At 37.1% G+C, this 19,235-nt stretch overlaps 1 long non-coding RNA gene across 1 annotated transcript; it reads right to left on the bottom strand.

Annotated features, from left to right (window-relative positions):
* Positions 1–738: 738 nt before the first annotated feature.
* Positions 739–18,943, bottom strand: LOC122814009. Its single transcript, XR_006366757.1, has 3 exons — positions 18,906–18,943; positions 18,789–18,815; positions 739–1,196 (listed from the first exon to the last, which is right to left on the bottom strand). It is a non-coding gene; the product is annotated as an uncharacterized LOC122814009 (long non-coding RNA).
* Between the last annotated feature and the right edge of the window lie 292 nt (positions 18,944–19,235).

Here is a 19,235-nt window from a genome sequence, read left to right as displayed (position 1 = left end):
TTTTGTTTTTAAAAAATGGTTCATGTGAAATAGTTTCATTTGAAGTAATTTCAAAAAAACTTGTGCATTGGTTAACTTTTGTGTCAGTTTTTGTTTTGTTTTGCCCGGGGTTATTTTGCTAGGCCATGATAAGTATTTAGCACTAGTATGCAGGTAGAACATTTCATTATATAAGTTAGTGGGAAATAAATATTAACAATTTTTTACATAATGTTTTACATAATGTTTTATATATGGTTTTAAATGTGGGTGCATAATATCAGTGTATTGTATACATTTTTTATGTGGAAAGTACATAGTTGTAATATATAATTAATCAATATACAGATATTTATATATATAAATATTGGTATTATTTGTATTGTCAGTTTATGTGGGGGGAAATTGCTGCTTTCTTGCAAATACAATTAATGATTTAATTATTGTTTAATTGGGTGATATCATCCAATTAAGAGATATATTTAAAGAAGGCAGGAGGGTTGTTCAAATTGTGTATGTCTGAAGAAGGTTGGGGTATTACCTCGACCGAAAGCGCTTACATTGAATAAACAGTCCGTGCATCATCTGGCTTCTGCTTGGATCGTTTCTGTTACATTTTTTGACATTATTAATTTACCTTTATGTTTCTAGGTGACCAATAAAAATTGGTCTTGCCCATCTTCCAGATAGTCAGTTAGATAAACAAAATGTAGATATAAATACATTGTGAAAAAAAGAAATACTACAGGTACACATAGGCAGGTATATATGATTTCATTTTATTTCTCACAAGATATGCTTTTAGTTTAACAGAATTTAAAATGAACGGTTATCATAAGACAATTTTACTTTTAAGTCAAAAGTCATCAGTGACATGGGCAATATCATGACAAAACACAAATAAATGACAACACTTTGTGGGATTCTGTTTGTATGGATGCTGTCGGGTCTCTTCTTATCTAGACAGGTTAAGGAGGGGACTTTTAGCTGAAGCACTAGAACAGATATTTGCTGCCTTTATTTCTTCAAGCTGCAGAAATGTTAACGTTGCATAATATGATGGGCAGTAGTCACCCATAACTTTCAGAAGGTAAAACTGCTGTTTCATGATTTTTGAATTAGAATAGTCGTAGAAGCAGCAATGGAACAATACAGGTTATCATATGGAACGCAGCACTTCCTGAGCAGTTCACAGCTGTTGCAAGACTTGACTTTTCCTAAAAGCAAATAAAAAAGTGTTATTTCTGACACTGATCAATAGTTTTGAACATCAAAGTATACGTGTCTGTTAGAGATTACATTGTCCACAGCCAAAATGTATCAGGAAGTTGATAAAAAAAGCAGTACTGTTATCTCTTGTCAGTTTTATCCAGCTTTAATATACAGGTACTGCTACTGCTACTTTTTCCATAAGACAATGAAAACAATCTTGCATATTTAAGGGGTAGTAGATTCATAGAGAAAAGTTATTTACAGAGAACTATAGAAGGGCAAAAATGAGTCAATCTAAACAAAATGTTAAATAAAACAGAGAGTGGACGCAAACTGTTTAAACTTGTCTTAGTTTTATCTAATGTACCTGAGTTGTAGCTAATATTACAAAGTATCTTATAAAAAAAAGCTGTAGAATAAGCTGAAATGAGTGGAGTACAAAATTCGACAATGTGGACAGAACTATTCTCCCACAGTACTTTGCCCTCCAGTTAGATTGTAAGCTGGAGGTTCTACATCCTTTCTTTGTCCATGTGGGTATTTATTGGGTCCTCCACATCCTAAAAACAACCCATAGTGACTTGGTGAGCCTCCAAATTTCCATTCCATAGGTGTACATGTTGAAAGGTTCATAGGTTGGTACTAGGCTATCGGCCCTAGGGCCTATACAAGCCTAGCCATAACAATTCCCTAGCTATTTCTTCCCAGAATATTTACTTCCCTGGTCCCCTGTCTAGCAGGGTGATTGATGTGATCCACAAAGTGAATTTCCTATCTCCCATCCAGTTGTCAAGGTTTCTTTTGATGAGGACCAAAGAGGCGCTCACCTTGACATGTATGGGCAGTCTATTCCAGAGTATGGGGAGTCTCTGGGTCAGGAACCTATCCCCTCCAGCATTTTTGCTCATTGCGATGACCAGGTTTAAATCCCTGGAGCATGTAGCTCTGAGGAATTGGGATTTTTTTAAGTGTAGCATGTCTAACAGCACTGGGTTTGACATGGCCTTGTATGTTAAGCAGAGATCACCTCTGAGTAGGTGATATGTGACAGAGTATAGCTGGAGTTTTTTTAGATGGTCAGCATAGGGCATCTGCTTTAGGCCTGTGATTCTTTTAGTGAGGTATTTCTGTGGTCTTTCCAGTTGTTGCAGATGTCTTGTGAGGTACATACCAAATGGGGCACTGTACTCTATAATGGGTCTAATGAGGGATGAGTACAGTGGGACAATAACTTCCTTTTTTCTGGATGAAAAGCCCTTAGTGATGAGGTGTGCCACATAGAAGGATTTCCTGACTGTTGTGGCTATGTGGTTATCGAAGGTGAGACCACTGTCTACCTCTGTCCCTAAGTCCCTTATTACACTTTCAGTGTTTAGTGTACTACCACCTATGTGGTAATTCATGGGTACATGTTTTTTCCCAAAGGGGATAACAATACATTTCTTGGCATTGAGTTTGAGCTCATGGCTCTGGCACCAAGCATCTGTTTCTGTAAGGTCCTTTTGTAGAATATCCGCATCATTGGGGATTCAATAATGGCTCCCAGTTTGCAGTTATATGCGAACTTTGTTAGCCAGATTCCCTTAGTCCTGGCCTGTACTTCACAGAAGTAGATGCCAAACAAGAGCGGTCCCAGGATGAAACCTTGAGGTACTCTGCTTGTCACTTGTCTGGAGCTGGATTTTGAGTCAGCGACTTTTACAATGTGGGTTCTGTCAGTAAGCCAGTTGGCAACCCATCAACTGACATAGGGATTAATGCCCAGCTTAGTAAGTTTATTTATGATTCCAGAGTGGGGGATGGTGTCAAAGGCCTTGGCAAGGTCCAGATAGGCTGTGTGGACTGTCTTACCCTCGTCCATGGCTCTGGAGACTGATTCAAAGAAGTCAATCAGGTTGAGGAGACAAGATTGGCCCTTTCCAAAACCAAACTGGGTGGGGTCCAGTGTTTGAACGTTGCCAATGTCTTTGTTTATATGTTCCATGATAATGCCTTCCATGGCTTTGCAGATCAGGCTCAACAGACTGATGGGATGATAGTTCCTGGGATCCAAGGTGGAGCCCCCCTTGTGGAGTGGGATAACTGTAGTTGTGCGCCACTCACTGGGCATGAAGCCTGAGGTGAGGCTATGATTAAACATGACACTTAGGTGAGGTGCCAGTTCATTTTGTAGTTCATGTAGTACACAGCCCGGGATGTTTTCTGGTCCCATGGATGCTGTATTCTTAGCTTTGGAGAGTGCATTTTTTACCTGTTTGGCCGTGATTACTGGAATTTGGCAATCTTTTGGTACTGATATGGGCCGTTTGAAGGGTGAGAGGGAGGTCAAGTTGGCACTGAATCGATTTGCCAGGATATTGGCAATATCCTTGGGATCAGGATATTTAATGCCATTCTGTTATAGCTCAGAGCAGATCTGAGCTTTGCCATTTAGATTCTTGACATAACTATAGAATGCCTTGTGGCTGTCCTTAGAATCTTTGGCAATTTTATTTTCATAACTAGCTTTGGAGGATTTTATGAGGAATCTCAACTTCTTACAGAGGCTGCTAAGAGAGTTTTTGCATCCTGGGATTTTCCTCTTTTCTGCAACAGTTTCTTCCTTATGTTGTATAGTTTGCTTATGGCAGGGGACCACCAGATTGGGTTCCTTTTTTGGGAGGAGACCGTCTTGGTTCTGTTTGGAATGGCATGATTCATTCATGAGTGGATGTGCTCATACAGTGCCTTAGTGTAGGATTCAGCAGTCGAACTTTCAGTTCCCGTCTGCATGGGTGTTATGAAGTTTGTCACTTCTGACTTGAGTAGCACGAAGTTGGCTTTGGAGAAGTTTTTTTAAGGAGGTTTCCCTACTCGGGGGTTGGGGTGGGATGAGGACATCAAGGGTGATTAGCTTATGGTCAGACCTGACCAATGAGGGGGGTGACCACTGGTGTGGAGCATCAATCTCCCATGTTGGTAATGACCAGGTCTGGGATATTTGAGCCCCTGGTGGGACTATGGATTAGTTGGTCCAGTGTGCTGGAATTTATGAATTCCAAGAACCATTGGGCAAAGGTGTTAGTGCATGAGTAGTTTTCCCAATTAATGGCAGGGTCGTTGAAATCACCCAGTATTAGAGTGTTTGGCTGTATCTTAATATTTTCTAGTATGTTTAGAAAGGTGTAGTGAGAATCTTGGGGCATGGTGGGGGATCTGTAGCAAGCTACAATTTGGATTGCAGTCTTACCTAGTGTTAGTTGCACCAAAAGAATTTCAGATGCATTGTGTTGGACAACTAGCCTGGAGGTGTGAATATCCTTGATGAATATGGACACTTCTCCACCTTTAGTGCTTTGGTCCTGGTTTGGTGGCCAAAAAGTGAGGTAAGAGTTGTAGCCTGGTATTGCAGGGGTGCTCTCTGGAGCCTTGAACCAGGTCTCAGTTACTGCACAGATATCGATGTTCTCCATTTTTAGGAGTGCCTTGAGAGAGTGCATTTTGAGGTTTAGACTTCTGGATCTAAAGGAAAAAATTGAAGAGCACGGCTTACAAAAAATCCTGGATACAGCAAATCTGTATCAGGGCTACACTAGTTCCAGGAACTTTTTTTTAAATTTTTTTTATTTTAGTAGAACATAAAGAGACAGAAGATAATGAGATAATTAAATATGCAGAAGCTAAAGGGGTGGGCCTTTGATAGGTTCTCACTATTAACAGTAGAATGAGCTGATGTAATGTGACTGGGGTGGAGTGTCCAGTATCAACTTTATACCAGAGGTGGACAGCTCAAAGCCACCAAGACATAAGACCACCACAGGAACAAGGTGGGTGGGTTGGAAAAACTGTTGTACAGATTACAGAGATATAAAATCAAAAGTGCAGACAAAAAATGAGAATAAACTCGTATCTTTTCTAAATATCACAGCAGGCAGTCAGTCTCTTGGCAACAGCTTGAGTAACAGGTATATCTGATTTAAGGCACAGAAGCAGAAAACAGACCTATTATCCAGACAAAACAGTTGCAGGAATGCCCTGCCCAGAGGAAACCAGTTCTGTTCACTTTCTCTCACTACTGACCAGCAGTGAATGAGTGCGTTTATGTATGTGCTGGGTTTGGTTTCATTGCCAGAGGCATATTTCCATCCCCAGATAACCACAGAGAGGAGCATACATACACAGACTTGCACAGGCACTCAGACATACATGCACATACCCACACATACACAAACATCTCTTCTACCAGTAAACTCTGCATCCAAATTTTTCTTATTCATACTAGGCGTAGATCACATCCAGCAAGGGGTATGAAGGACACACAGATGCATGTCTACATACTGTCACAGTAAGTACTCAAGCAAATGCAGTCACACTACTCACACACTGTGCCACTGCAAATACAAATATGTGTACACTTACACATGCACACACATGCACACATACACACATGGGGATTGTGCAAATGTCATCCATTTTATGGACTTGATGATACTACTTCCACCACTGTGACCTCCAGATGATAGGATGCCACCATCTGTAATGTCAGGATTGCAGGAACCAAGCTAATCAGATGATGCTTGAAGTTACAGTATTACAACATTACAATCCAAAGCAGTATTGGTAAGGGGGATGCAGTTGCAGATCATCTGTCAAGTTAGGGAATTGGTTAATGTAAATGGTGATATTCACCTTCTGCTCAAACTTCTTTTCTTTGTGGTGACATAAATATTTGTTTGATTTAGATAGGGTATGTAGAAACTCTGGGCAAAAACATGCCATTACCATTGACTATGAAATGTAAAAACTATAAAAAATACTATGCATTATGTAATTATTTTGCTATTAATATGCAACAAAAATGTGAAATATAAAAACTGTTCAAAGAGTGTAAAGAAATAATGCAGCAAGCATAGCCTGAAAGGTGAAACCATTTGCAGTCTCACACACACACACACACACACACACACACACACACACACACACACACACACACACACACACACACACACACACACACACACACACACACACACACACACACACACACACACACACACACGCGCGTATGTTCACACTCACATAGTGCTTTAGCAACCACCTGAATTAATCTTAAATTTTCTTTGAGGCTAGCTGCTTGAATTTTAATTTGGATCTAGCAAGAAGTGAAGTCATGTCTCATTTAACTAATGCATAAAGAAATTTCTGTATCTCACTGCTGATTCATTCCAAAATACCCTTCTGGAACTACTTCAAGTAATTAATTCATCTAAGTTCTGAATGCAACTGTTGATCTCAATTAAAATTGTCATTTTCTCTAAGAGTTCATAGTTTTAGTACTAAGCTAATTGCCCTTGCGAGCTATTTTAAGCCTAGCCCGTTATCTCATGTGAGACTCAAACCCTGCACCTTGTGTTTGTAAGGTAAACACCTTAGCCATTAAGCCACCCTCCCACAAGTATTTTGTAGATTTTATGAAACGTTTCCAGTATTGCAGATGAGGAGAGAAAGAGACAGCATTAACACTCAGAAAGATAATGCCTATAGACTATATATATATATATATATATATATATATATATATATATATATACACAATTTTGCTACTACTAAATGGTCATAAAATTCAGAGTTCAATGCATTACTGTTAACTCTAGCTATTTATCATGCCACTGCTCACCAACTGATGGTATTTTCTGATGCCATATTTCCAATCAAAAATTCCATTTTACATTCCCTTATGCAATGATATATCTGTATATTTGATATGCAAATATGAGTGATAATTTTCTTAATTAAAGATTTTTATTTTTAATTTCAAAAGCTTGTTGCTGGACATGTATTAATGCATTTAAGGGCAAATATACTAGGGTGGTGAATTTCCACTGTTACGACCCGCATTTCAGGGAGAGGGAAAGAGAAAGAGAGAGATTGCTAGGCTATAGCTACTGCAAGATATTATAGTACTGGCTGATGTTTTTAAGACTGTGCAGTAACTGAGTCCTTGAGATGCCAGATTGATCTGACTGGTGCCAGTATATTACCCTCTATTAGAAATTAGATTTTTGTGTGTGTGTGTGTGTGTGTGTGTGTGTGTGTGTGTGTGTGTGTGTGTGTGTGTGTGTGTGTGTGTGTGTGTGTGTGTGTGTGTGTGTGTGTGTGTGTGTGTGTGTGTGTGTGTGTGTGTGTGTGTGTGTGTGTGTGTGTGTGTGTGTGTGTGTGTGTGTGTGTGTGTGCGTGCGCGCACATATATGTCAACTTGGTGGCTTTAATGGAGTATCCCTGATGTGTATTGGTTTCCTGCACCATGTTGTTTTGTTCTAAAGTATCCTTGGTATCTAGTATTCCTCCTGACCTATATCTTTACAGTTCTTCCTGGTGTCCAGAGGTTCCCTCTAATCCCATTATGTTTAATTGCTGTTAAGGCATAAAATATAAAAGTTCTCCATGCTGTATGTAAATGCTGTTAAGGCACAAGTATAAAGGTTATTCCTGGTGGATAGTTTTCCCCTGACCCACATCTTTAGAGTTCTCCCTGGTATCTCTGATGGCTAGTGTTTCTCTTGAACTATGTCTTTAGAATTATCCCTAGTGGCTGATGGTTCCCCACCCTGATCAACATTATGTTTTAAATGCTGTTAAAGTTGAAGATAACAAGTAGATGTTTCCTGGTGTCTAGGGTCAACCCCCAACCCAAATTGTGTTTAAATGCCATCAGGGCACAATTTCAAAGAGTTATCCCCTGATGTCTAGTGTTATCCCTGACCTATGTTGAGTTTAGGTGCCTTTCAGTTGCATTATGTAATGTAATCTTTGGTGTCTAGTGTTGCTCAACCCTGTGAGCCATTAGGGCATGTGGCTAAAGAGTTATCCCTGGTGGCTAGTGGTTCCACTGACCCAATGTTGTAGGCTTTTCTTGTTAGTCTAGGAGTGTGTGGAGGTATGGTAGCCAACCCAACCAACCCTCACACACACACACACACACACACACACACACACACACACACACACACACACACACACACAGACACACACACACGACTCACTGCCTAACTCACCCTTCTACTGAAACCTCCTTTACAGACCACTTGCACATATACACCCACATGCAGCTCTTCATATACACATACTAAAACCCCTCCCAATACTACCTGACTGCTAAACTCCCGAGTCCCCAGTGCTTACCTCTGCTGTGATTGATAAACATGACCTGTTGGCTGTGTTCATTACTACAAGTGAGGAGGACTGGTCTGTGCTAATTTACACAGTTGAGCAATTCTCTCAATGAACTGGCTGCATAAATAACTTTCCACATGCAGTTCTGTGGAAAAGCATAAAACCTCCCCTGGAATGCCTCATTAGCATGTATTAGTAAAGGATTGCAAAATACCTATAAGGCAGCATACCTCATTCTGTGAAGTTTCAGTGAGGGTAACATTCATAATAGAAAGCTTCTGTCACAAAAGAATTACTGGGGGATTATCAAAATCTGCATTAAATCCTTTGTTGATCACAACTGTGACAAATAGGAAAGGAAAGTTCATTTCTTTGGAACCATATGTGAACAGCAATCACAACAACAGTAATACAGATTGTTACACAGATACGTTTTACAGGAATAATACATAACTGTTAAGAAATGAGATTACAGCTCAACATTAGACTAGGGGAGAGTTAGCAAGAACCTCTGGAATGTTGCTACTGAGTCAAAATAAGAGTGGTGCAGATGAAATAAATACAACCATGGAAAATAATCCATAACAAGGACTATACCCTAAGGTTTAAAGGCAAGGAAATAGAATTTAGAGTAGAAGGGGATATGGAGCAGTTATCTTCCAGCTACTCCCATGCCCCCTCAATCAGCATCATATTTCAACCAAAATCCTATAGAGGATGAAGGTGGGGAGCTGAAATTTTAGATATTCTATGCAAAGTGGTATAGACAACACTACATAATATCTCAGACAGCAAAGTATATAACCTATGTACTTGAAAATTGCTCACCTAAAATCCTGATAAGATTCAGGTTGAAAACAGACCAGCTGGACAATCTAAACTCTGATAAAGATTTCAAGACAGACATATTCAGTTCATAGCATGGCTGTTTCTGTACAATGTAATGGATGACATGACAGTGCCAGTTCCAGCAACCGCCAAGAAACTGAAGGATAGAGAGGCATGGATTGGATGGAAGGCTGAGAGCTGCACATGTTTTCTGCTCTGCAGTATTTCAACATTTCTGATAGGATTTATTCACAAAATACAGTGATATCCACTTCAAAACAATAAATTCAAAAACTGGACGATTGAAGATTTATATCAGTGTAACTTTCATCTTATAATTCTCATTTTTTTTGTCAAATTTTGCAAATGTAATCAATATCCTTAAGACCTTGCAATATAAGCTAGCAACTATAGACAATGTGTGCATACATCAGCTATGGAAGCAGTGTTATGTTACTGCCTGTCAATTGTATTAATGTTAAAAAAAAACAAATGGCATATGGCTATTTATTTATTTATATTTGTTTGCAGGGGTTGTGCTGATTAGTTTTGACCAGTTTGAGGCTCAAACCAGGAGAAGTTTAAAATATTTCACAAACTATTTGGCATCCTCTTCCGAAACAGATATGCAAGAAAATGAAGAAACATGACAGTAACCTAGACCTTTATCAAGGTTACTAATCTATGGTTCTCATAAAAATGAAATTACGTTTTCATGAAACAAAATACAGGGTCTATACCTGCAACTTTTAACTGTAGTTTCCACTCATTACCAAGATTGCATTATAATTTTCTTCTGTATGCACACACATGCAGACAACAGACACACACACACACACACACACACACACACACACACACACACACACACACACACACACATACACATACACACACACACACACACACACACTAGATATATATATATATATATATGGGTTCCTATTAGCAGAGCAAAAGACCGTAATCACGAATACAGAAAGAGCGACACGTATTGTGCAAAATATGAAAACACCGAATGGCCAAAACACTGAAAATGGAAATGTCGAAGTGCAATGGTTGGCCCGTCTGTGGTATAGCTCTATAAGGTAAGTGTGCAATAGATAGGACTTTAGGGCTAGGATGTGGGTTAAGGTAAGTTAATAGATAGGTAATGTATGTAAGATTTACTGTAGTGTTAGAAATAGGGCTTTATTTAGCTGTATGTATGTGTATTATTTATTTGTTTTGGGAGTTATGGACCTTAGGGTTAGGGAGGGGTGAAGGATAGTGCATAGTTAGTTGTATTTGTGGGGTTTAGTGTAGGGTTAGAAGTTGGATTTTGTTATATGTATGTGTATTTATTTTTTTGGGTGTATATCTGTAGGGGACTTGTGCTGTAGTTACGGACCTTAGGGTTAGGGAGGGGTTAAAGATAGTGCATAGTTAGTTGTTTGTGGAGTTTAGTGTAGGGTTAGAAGTAGGGTTTTGGTGCTTTACTTTAGGTTAGAAATAGGGTTTGGTTAGTGTATGTATGTGGTTTATTTATTTTGTTTGGGTAGGTAGTATGTAGCGGGTGGTGGGGTTGGCCGACTATGACAGTTCATTATTTTATTTTTCGCTGTTTAGTGCGTTTGGGATTTTTGCAGTTCACTTTATAGGTAAAGGGTTTTTCGATTTGCTAATATAGACCCTAGATATATATATATATACACACAGAGAGAAAAAGAAAAAGAGAGAGCGATACAAAATTAAACTATATTCTAGGCAAAAAAACACACAAGAATGCAAGCTAAAGGTATTACAGGTAGAAAATATGAAAAGGAATCCAGGTTGTGTTGAATGCCCTTGAAAATCCATTGTTTTATTAATTATTCATCCAAATACAGTATTTGCTGGTATTTTCAAGCAAAATGGGAATTAGTGCTCATTATCACCAATGATTTTTAATGATCTTACAATAATAGCATATGCACACCACCATCACTCTTTGTTTCACTTATCACAGATTCTGTGGTGATAAATTCAACATAACAAGTTGCTCACCCTTCCACAGTTCAGGTCTGTCCCTATAAAATGAAGCAGTTATTTATGCTGCGTTACCTTCCAGACTGAGACATCCCAGATGGATCACTAGCCATTAGATATTAATTTTAGAGTATGTGCACAATGTTTGGATGCATAGATTATTAGATTTATTGATATTCCAAGGCCTTCTTCAGGCCACACCTTCTTTCTCCAGGAGAGCCTTTCCACTCAGTCCTTAATAAATTTGTAAATACCCATCCAGTGATATAGGTTATGTTTAAAGGAAAATAGTCAGTTGCATTGATTAAAATACAGAGGAAGTTTATTTCAGAGGTTAGGATGGCACTTATTTATAAACATGTCCCTCCATCTTGTTTTATTTGTTTGCTGGTTAATATTTAAGTCCATGGTTCTAGTACTGGTGGAGTCACTGGACTTGAAGAGATAGTGGAGGTCCAGGACAACTGAGCCTCTAAGAGCATAGTCAGTGAGACAGTGATCATTCCTCAAAAGTCAGTAAGACACTGAATAAAGAGATAGAGCTTCCTGCCTCTCTTGGGAGTTTGCGTACTTTAGGTCTGTGATCTTTTTGATTAGGAACCTATGGGATCTTTCTAATTGTTTGATATGCTTATTGAGAAACAGGGGGCATTACTAGGTTAGCTGCCATTTAGAGTCATTTTAAGCTTAGCCAATTTTCTTTTTGGTACTTGAAGTAACCTACCCCATTTGACGTTAGATTTGGCTTACCCAACCTATAGTCAATAACTGTATTTGAAATCATGCAATGGATAATTTGAGGGGGTCCATGCAACAGATAAAGTCTTGGATTGAGCATTTCTGATGCCAATTAAATGGCTGATGTGCAGTAAATCCACCTGTATAGTGTCAAAGGATGCCTTGTATGCTAGGCACAGATAACTTCTTAGCAGTCTATAGGATACTGGTTATAGTGTTAGGAATCTGAGTCGGTCGATATAGGACATATTGTTTGGGCCTTATGTCCTTTCAGTAAGGTATGTTTGACAACATTACAGTGAATTGGTCTATAACTGGTGATAACTGGTCTGATCAATGCCGATTATAAGAGAGTGATTCCCTCTTTAGACTTTCAAGCTTTTCCTTTGACAATTAATTGTGCTAAATAAAAGGATCTCCTGACAACCATTATCACACAATGATCAAAAGAAAGGAATTTAAAAACTCATCTTCTTAGGTCCCTAACTAGATCTTAATTGTTTATTGGTGCCTTATCTATACAGTATGATAAGGGAATGGGGCTGCCTACCAAAAGTAAAAATACAACACATTTTAGTGTTTAGTTTGATATCATGGTTAGCACACAAAAAGTTTACTAGGAAAAGTTAATTCTGGAGGCTGTGGGTATCAGATGGTAACTTAACAACAACCTCCAGTTTGCAGTCATCAGCCAACCTTGTTAATTAAAGGTCTAGGCTCTCTGTTTGAAAGTTTGAAAAGTAAAGACCAAAAAAGAGAGGTTCTGTATTTCAGTCACTTCACTTTCCATCGTATGGCTCAGTTTATGGACCATTTAGATTCTGTACAATACTAGCATATGGAATGGTGCAGAAGGTCTTGGCCAAGTGAAGATACACTATGTGTACCACACAGCCAATGCCTACACCATCTATAGCCCTTCCAAAGAAATTTACCAGCTTCAGTTGACTGAATCTTCTTTTTACAAAGCCAAACTGTTGGGGATCATGAGGTCACTTATAATACATTACATGGTTTTGCAGCTGAGGCTTGTAAGCTGACAGGTCTGTAATTACACAGGATGGTTATAAGCAGAACCATAGCTTAGGGTGGAGTGAAAAGGATGACTGACTTGTTGCAAGGTGTTATGGAGTACAATTGTCAGTTGTTGATGTGACAATATTGCAGTATTGGCATTCAGAAATGAATGCCTAACCTATATATACACGAAAAAATATTCTCATTAGTGATTTTACTAAATATGTACCCAATTCAGGTCAGATAACTTATTTAGGTATAATACTATCTAAAAATATTAAATCTATTATATATAATAACTATAATACCTGTTTTCTTAATATACAAAATCTTTTTAATACCTGGAATAATATGTTTTTACTATGGAGGAGAGACTTACAATTATTAAAATGATAATATTCCCCAAGATTTTATACTTAATACAATCAATAATACTTTCCCCTACAAAAATAATTATCAAGAAACTGAATACACTAATGTTAAATTTCTTATGGGCACCTAATAGACCTAGGATTGCATTAAAGAAACATACTAATAGCTGGTCTCAAGGGGTATTTCTTTTCCAGACTTTAATTTATATATTATCTCTTCTATTATAAAAGTTATTACTTTATTAATAGATCAGTCATATATCGCAAAATGGAAAGATTATTGGGAGCTAATTAGTATGCACTTCATGAAAATCTCCTTAACACATAAAAATATGATTGTAAATAACTCCATGTTGTGGTTGCTAAAGGAATTTTGTACTTCACCTATTACACCTAAACATATGGTTTGTTACCCATTAAATATTATTATTAGTTATCGTAACTTTATATTCATGCACCCTAAGTATAGGGAATGGAATTTTATTGTATTCCTATAATGTATACTCAGGGTATGCTTATGTCATCTACTTCTGAAGGAGCTCATTTAGCTATAGATAATGATCTAAAGTACTGGTATCAGCTGATATCTGATAATAAAGTTAAAAATCTAGATTTCTTAAAACAAGAATTTGATCTAAGAGAAACTTGCTGGTTAGAGGTTCAGATCTTTAGACAACATCTCATTGATAGAATAGATCTAATGTCTATAACAGTTAAAGAATCTATTCCAAAACTGATTGATTACTTGATATTAAATTTACAGCATAAAGTTTCTGATAAAGGTAAACTTTCATATATACATAAAATTATCAGACAAGAAACTTTTTACAGTGTAGATTCATACTGGAATTATTTCACCTCTATTAATGGGGACCCACCAACTCAACAAGATAAATAATATATATTGGAATCTGCTTATAGAACTACATCTTCCATTGTCTGGAGACTTTATACATGGAAATTTTTACATAGATCTTTTTATACACCTTTGATGATGAATAAAATAAATAATCTATGTAAGAGATGTAATGTAGAAATTAATGCTGACTGGGCTCATATGTTTTATGACTGTATGAAGTTGAAAGAATACTGGAAGTCAATTAATGAATTTTTGCAGGCTCTTTTTACAGATAATTTCATTATTTCTAAGTCTCTTATATTATTCAACACACCTGTACCTCAATGTGTTAAAAAGATTAAGCTTCCCTTGTTATGGTCTATCCTAGCAGTGGCCAGGAAAATAATAACTAGAAATTGGATTTCAGATACACCTCCTTCATTCAATGAATTTAAAAATGTTATGAATATAATGTGCCATATGGAAATAAGCACAATTAGAATGAGAACAACTAGAAAAACATCATATTATATTGTATGGGATAATTTACAAAATTTGTTAAAAAAATTCTAATTTCAATAGCACGGTATTTTAGTTTAATTAATTGATCTGATTGTAGTGGATGTCTTTGTAAATACTTTAGTTGTTTTGTTGAATATTATAATAATACCTATTTTTACTTACTTGTATAAAATTGTTGTGATATTTTTCTTATATGTTAAAACAATAAACCTGTTTTGAAAAAAAGAAATGAATGCCTATACTGTGTATGCAGTCAGGGCTGAAATGCTTTATGGGTGGTGTTGTAACTGTAGCAAGCCAGTTGTTACTCATGTAGCAATCAGTGTGCTACAGTTTTAAGCCAGAAGAGCTTTTCTTCTTCCTCAACATACAGTTGAGGGGTGCTACATCATGGAACTGCACTGAATGCTAGAAGACTTAGTTATGGCTCTGTTTATAAGACCATCCATATGGAGGGGGCATTAAGACTACAGTACACTGCTCATCAGGGATGAACCCAGTAACTAAATTCAGGTTAAACATTATAAGTAGTTGGTCTGCAAGGGTAGATTTAACACTGTTAATTGATAAACCAGATATACTGTCAGGTCCCATGGAGAAATATTTTTGGTCTTGGCTACCACTTTCAGTAAATAAAGTTTAAAGATAATTGGGGGAGTAAGGTATTAATGTGTTCCTGGACTCAGAACAGAAGTGTTAGTGGTGAAGCTGACTGAATTTCTTTGAAAGACTGTTGGCAATGTCTAGCAGGACAGAACAGGAGTTGCCATTTTTAATAAGTTCAGAGAAATGGAGAGGATTATTGCTTAGTTTTCTAACAAAGCTAAATACAGATTTATAATTATACTTACCATCAGAGGCCAGCCTAAGTTCACAGGATCTTTAGTGGACCTGATACTATTTTTGAAAAGAGAGGTTTTGGATCTGCTATGTGATTAATGGAGTTTATAGTAATGGGCAACCATGGTGACATATTTTTCAGTTTCCCATGACACCTGGTTTTAGCAGGGGCTGCTATCTCTATGCATTTTTCTAAATTGGTGCAGAATTCCTTAGTGAACCTTGCTGCTCTTTGAAGGTCATGGGTGGTGCAAACATAACAGGATGTTGATATTTCATTATGGACTACACTGAGGTTGGCATGTTTGTAGTCTTTACATTCAGTGGAGTTTGTTGTATGAGCCTTTGGGAGTTTAAAGGAAAGTCTCACAAATCTGTGGTCAGATTTCACTAGAGAAGGAGGCACCAGTAATTCAAGAGGAGGCTGCACTTGTAAGAACTCCATCAAGAATGATGCGTCCTCTACTAAATTTGTTTATCATCTGCTCTCAGAAGTGTTTTTTTTATTACATCTAGGAATTTGGGGGCATATCCTACATTAGAGGTGTAGATGTTCCAGTTTCTTGAAAGGTAGTTCAAGTCACCCAGGAGTTCTTTTGTTCTAATAGATAAATAATTTAATTCACCAGAAAATCTTATGTGGGGACAAATAAGGTGCTCTATAGAAAACTGTTGATAAATAATAATCTGTAGATTGAGCTGTAATTCAATGAATTTGGTTTGTAGGGCACTAGGGATCTTCCATATATTAATATGTTTCTTGATAAATATGGAGGCTACACTACAGTTTCCATCAGGTCTGAAGACTTGAAAAACACAAAACCCAAGTACAGAGGAAGTACTCTATTTACATTAAAAACAAGACATGTATAATTTCCAAATACAGGACTGTCTGAAGATCAAGCAATTTATTGTTAAAAATTCTGCCACTGAGGAGATCCACCTTCATGGGACCTGATAGAGGGTTTGATATGCTAGTTATGGTGGAATGTCTATTAACAGGACTCTGCCTGGGAAAAGGCACTAGAGGTAGTCTCTCTCCATGTCCCTCAGGCTTTTACTTCTCAAGTCATTCACTCCCACGTGTATCACTACCATGCAGTAGTCATATTTGTCAGGAGTTAGGGTCCTTAGGGACCTTTTAACATCAGAAATCTGGCATTTGAAAGACAACTTGCTGTAACTCTCTCTTTGTTCAGCCTTATGAGTGATGAGTCAGTGTTCCTGACAACACAGTCACACATCATTAAAACATCTCTGTTGCTGCTGTGATTCAGTGTGTTGGAGGGTTTGCAGTGTTTTTGCTCAAGGCAAAGTTCTTATGCATAAGGTAGATGAGTGTCCTTATTTTTGCTGAGACTTATTTTTATTTCTAAATAGTTTTATGAGTGATTTTTACAGCCTTGACAGAAGACATATTAGTAAAAGATTTTGGTGTAGGTGTATAAAGCTGACAAGGCATGTTTTTAAATGAGAGGGCAATCTCTAGATTAATTGGATATCTACATCTCTCCTGGATGAAATTATTAGTGTTGAGAACTTGTACATTATCTGTGAGCATAATGCAGTTAGTACACTGCCTTGGACTGGAGTTTTGTTTTTAAACAAAATTATATTGATGGATAACTTTACCATGATAGAATATACTCCATACGTGCTAGAAAGTACCTTCATTATTTATTCTATGTTTTGAAGTATCTTTGTTGACTGCTTGTACCACTATCTATGTGCTGTGCTGTCCCAGAGTGCACCATTATGTTGGTCACTACAAAGAAGCAGAGTTAATGAAACAAAGCAGAGTCAATTGTGGGAGTAGTACTTACCTACAAGATGAACCATTGTCCCCGTCCACCACGTGGATCCACACCATCATTAAAGATGTCGATATACTCAAGAGCTGCTAATTTATAAGCAATTGTATACAATCTATCGATATAGCTGCATTTTGTAGTGAATTTATATTGCACAAGACCACATAATACACATACACATTCAGTAACTACTGCATTTCACAGCACTGTTTATCTTTTCAGCGAGTATTTTCAGTAAAGTTCTGAATCAGGTTCATAGGTTCATAGGCTGGTACTAGGCTAACTGCCTTTGCAGGCCATTTTAAGCTTAGCCACTTACCCCTTGTGAGAATCAAACCCTGCATCTTCTGTTTGTAAGGCAAACACCTTAACCATTATGCCATCCTCCCACCCTTCACAATTTTTTTTTTTAATTTGCAGTAAAATTCCGAATCACTTTGTAGTTTGTTTTATATTTGCCAGTTCTACACTTAACCGCATGCGTTCACATAACAAGGCTTTGCACTACCAGTCTATTAGTGTTCAGTTCAAGTAGCCCAAATTAAAAAAAAAATTAAACAAACTTTTTTTATATATTTTTTTAATCATGAGCAAACTGTATTTCAGATTAAAGTTTTAAAACTAGAAGTCATGCATTATACTGTACTTGATCGTGATCTGCAAGCATCCTGGCTTAGTATCACAGTAAGGGAGACGAGGTAACACAGAAGTGAACAGCAAAGTTATTCTGCAGTTGTTGCATGGATTTTTTTTTCTCTTTAATAGTGACTAGTTTTGCTGGGTAGGTTGTTGTTGGCATCAGCATGGCATGTTTTATGCAGTGCTGTTTTGAAGTAAACAAAGATGGCTGCAACATGTGCCTGTAGATCTTAAACTTAGTCAGTGTTAAAAACTCATTCAATTCTTTATTTATTTATTTAAACTATTAAAATGCTTAATCTTAAGCATTGTTCATATTAAAATAATAATAGAAATTAATCGTAATGAATTTTCCGAGAGAAAATGGAAGCAGACAATGTACACTAAAGTGTCTTGTAATTAACAGTCAAGTAGTCCAGGAGGCTATTTAAGAGCTTAGCACATTTTCCCAATGACCCCAAAGCACTCTTTGATTACATGACTTGCTCAGATTCACACAGTAGTCAAACTGAAGTTGTGAAAACTGAACTGTGGACTACAGGAAGTTGCTTGTAACAGTAGGCAATGTGGAAGGGGAACGGAAAACTTGTTGTACCAATGCAACAGAATGAATCTTGATCTTGATGACCACAGAGATTATAATTTCCATGGTTTATCTTTGCGGTACAACAAAAATTTCTCAAGCCTGGCTTCTCTATTTTTCTATTCCAACAAGAAAATATGTTGCATCACTGTACTGTACTGCAGTTGCCATGTTCTCTTATCTTGCTTCCTAAGAAAGCATTTACATGAAAATAACACAGTGACAACTTAAAAAAATAATAATATAGTTACCTGTGTGATGCTAGCAGTAGTTGAGGACTGAAAAAAAAATAGAATAAGTAAGTCACATGCAGTGAAGTCTAAAGTGTACTGTATATCATGTGTTATGTAAAATATGTCATTTATTACCACAGTCTGCAGATATTCATCCACCATTGGTCAAAAACTGCAAATTAATAGCCAAAAAATGGTATAATTAATCTGCAAGAAACTTTTATTAAGACACAGATTAAACACTTTTGTCTATACAAGAAATATATTTTATCAGAGCACTGCATGAATCAAAACCGTCCAAATATGTAAATAAAACTATGACAATTAATGGCATGAAAAACAACAATTATTATTTATTTATTTATTGACATTTGTTAACCCAGTTTGTCCATCTGGGCTTGTGAACCGTTTTCAGTGGAGACCGGAAGAGAAAAGCTCCAGTAGTACATTTTTAAACAAGTACAA

This window comes from Protopterus annectens, chromosome 1.part1 (assembly GCF_019279795.1).
Source record: "Protopterus annectens isolate FY-2018-M chromosome 1.part1, PAN1.0, whole genome shotgun sequence".
NCBI classification, from domain to species: Eukaryota; Metazoa; Chordata; order Ceratodontiformes; family Protopteridae; genus Protopterus; species Protopterus annectens.
The sequence above is the reverse complement of the archived record's forward strand: the minus strand, read 5'-3'. Positions and strand labels throughout refer to the sequence as shown.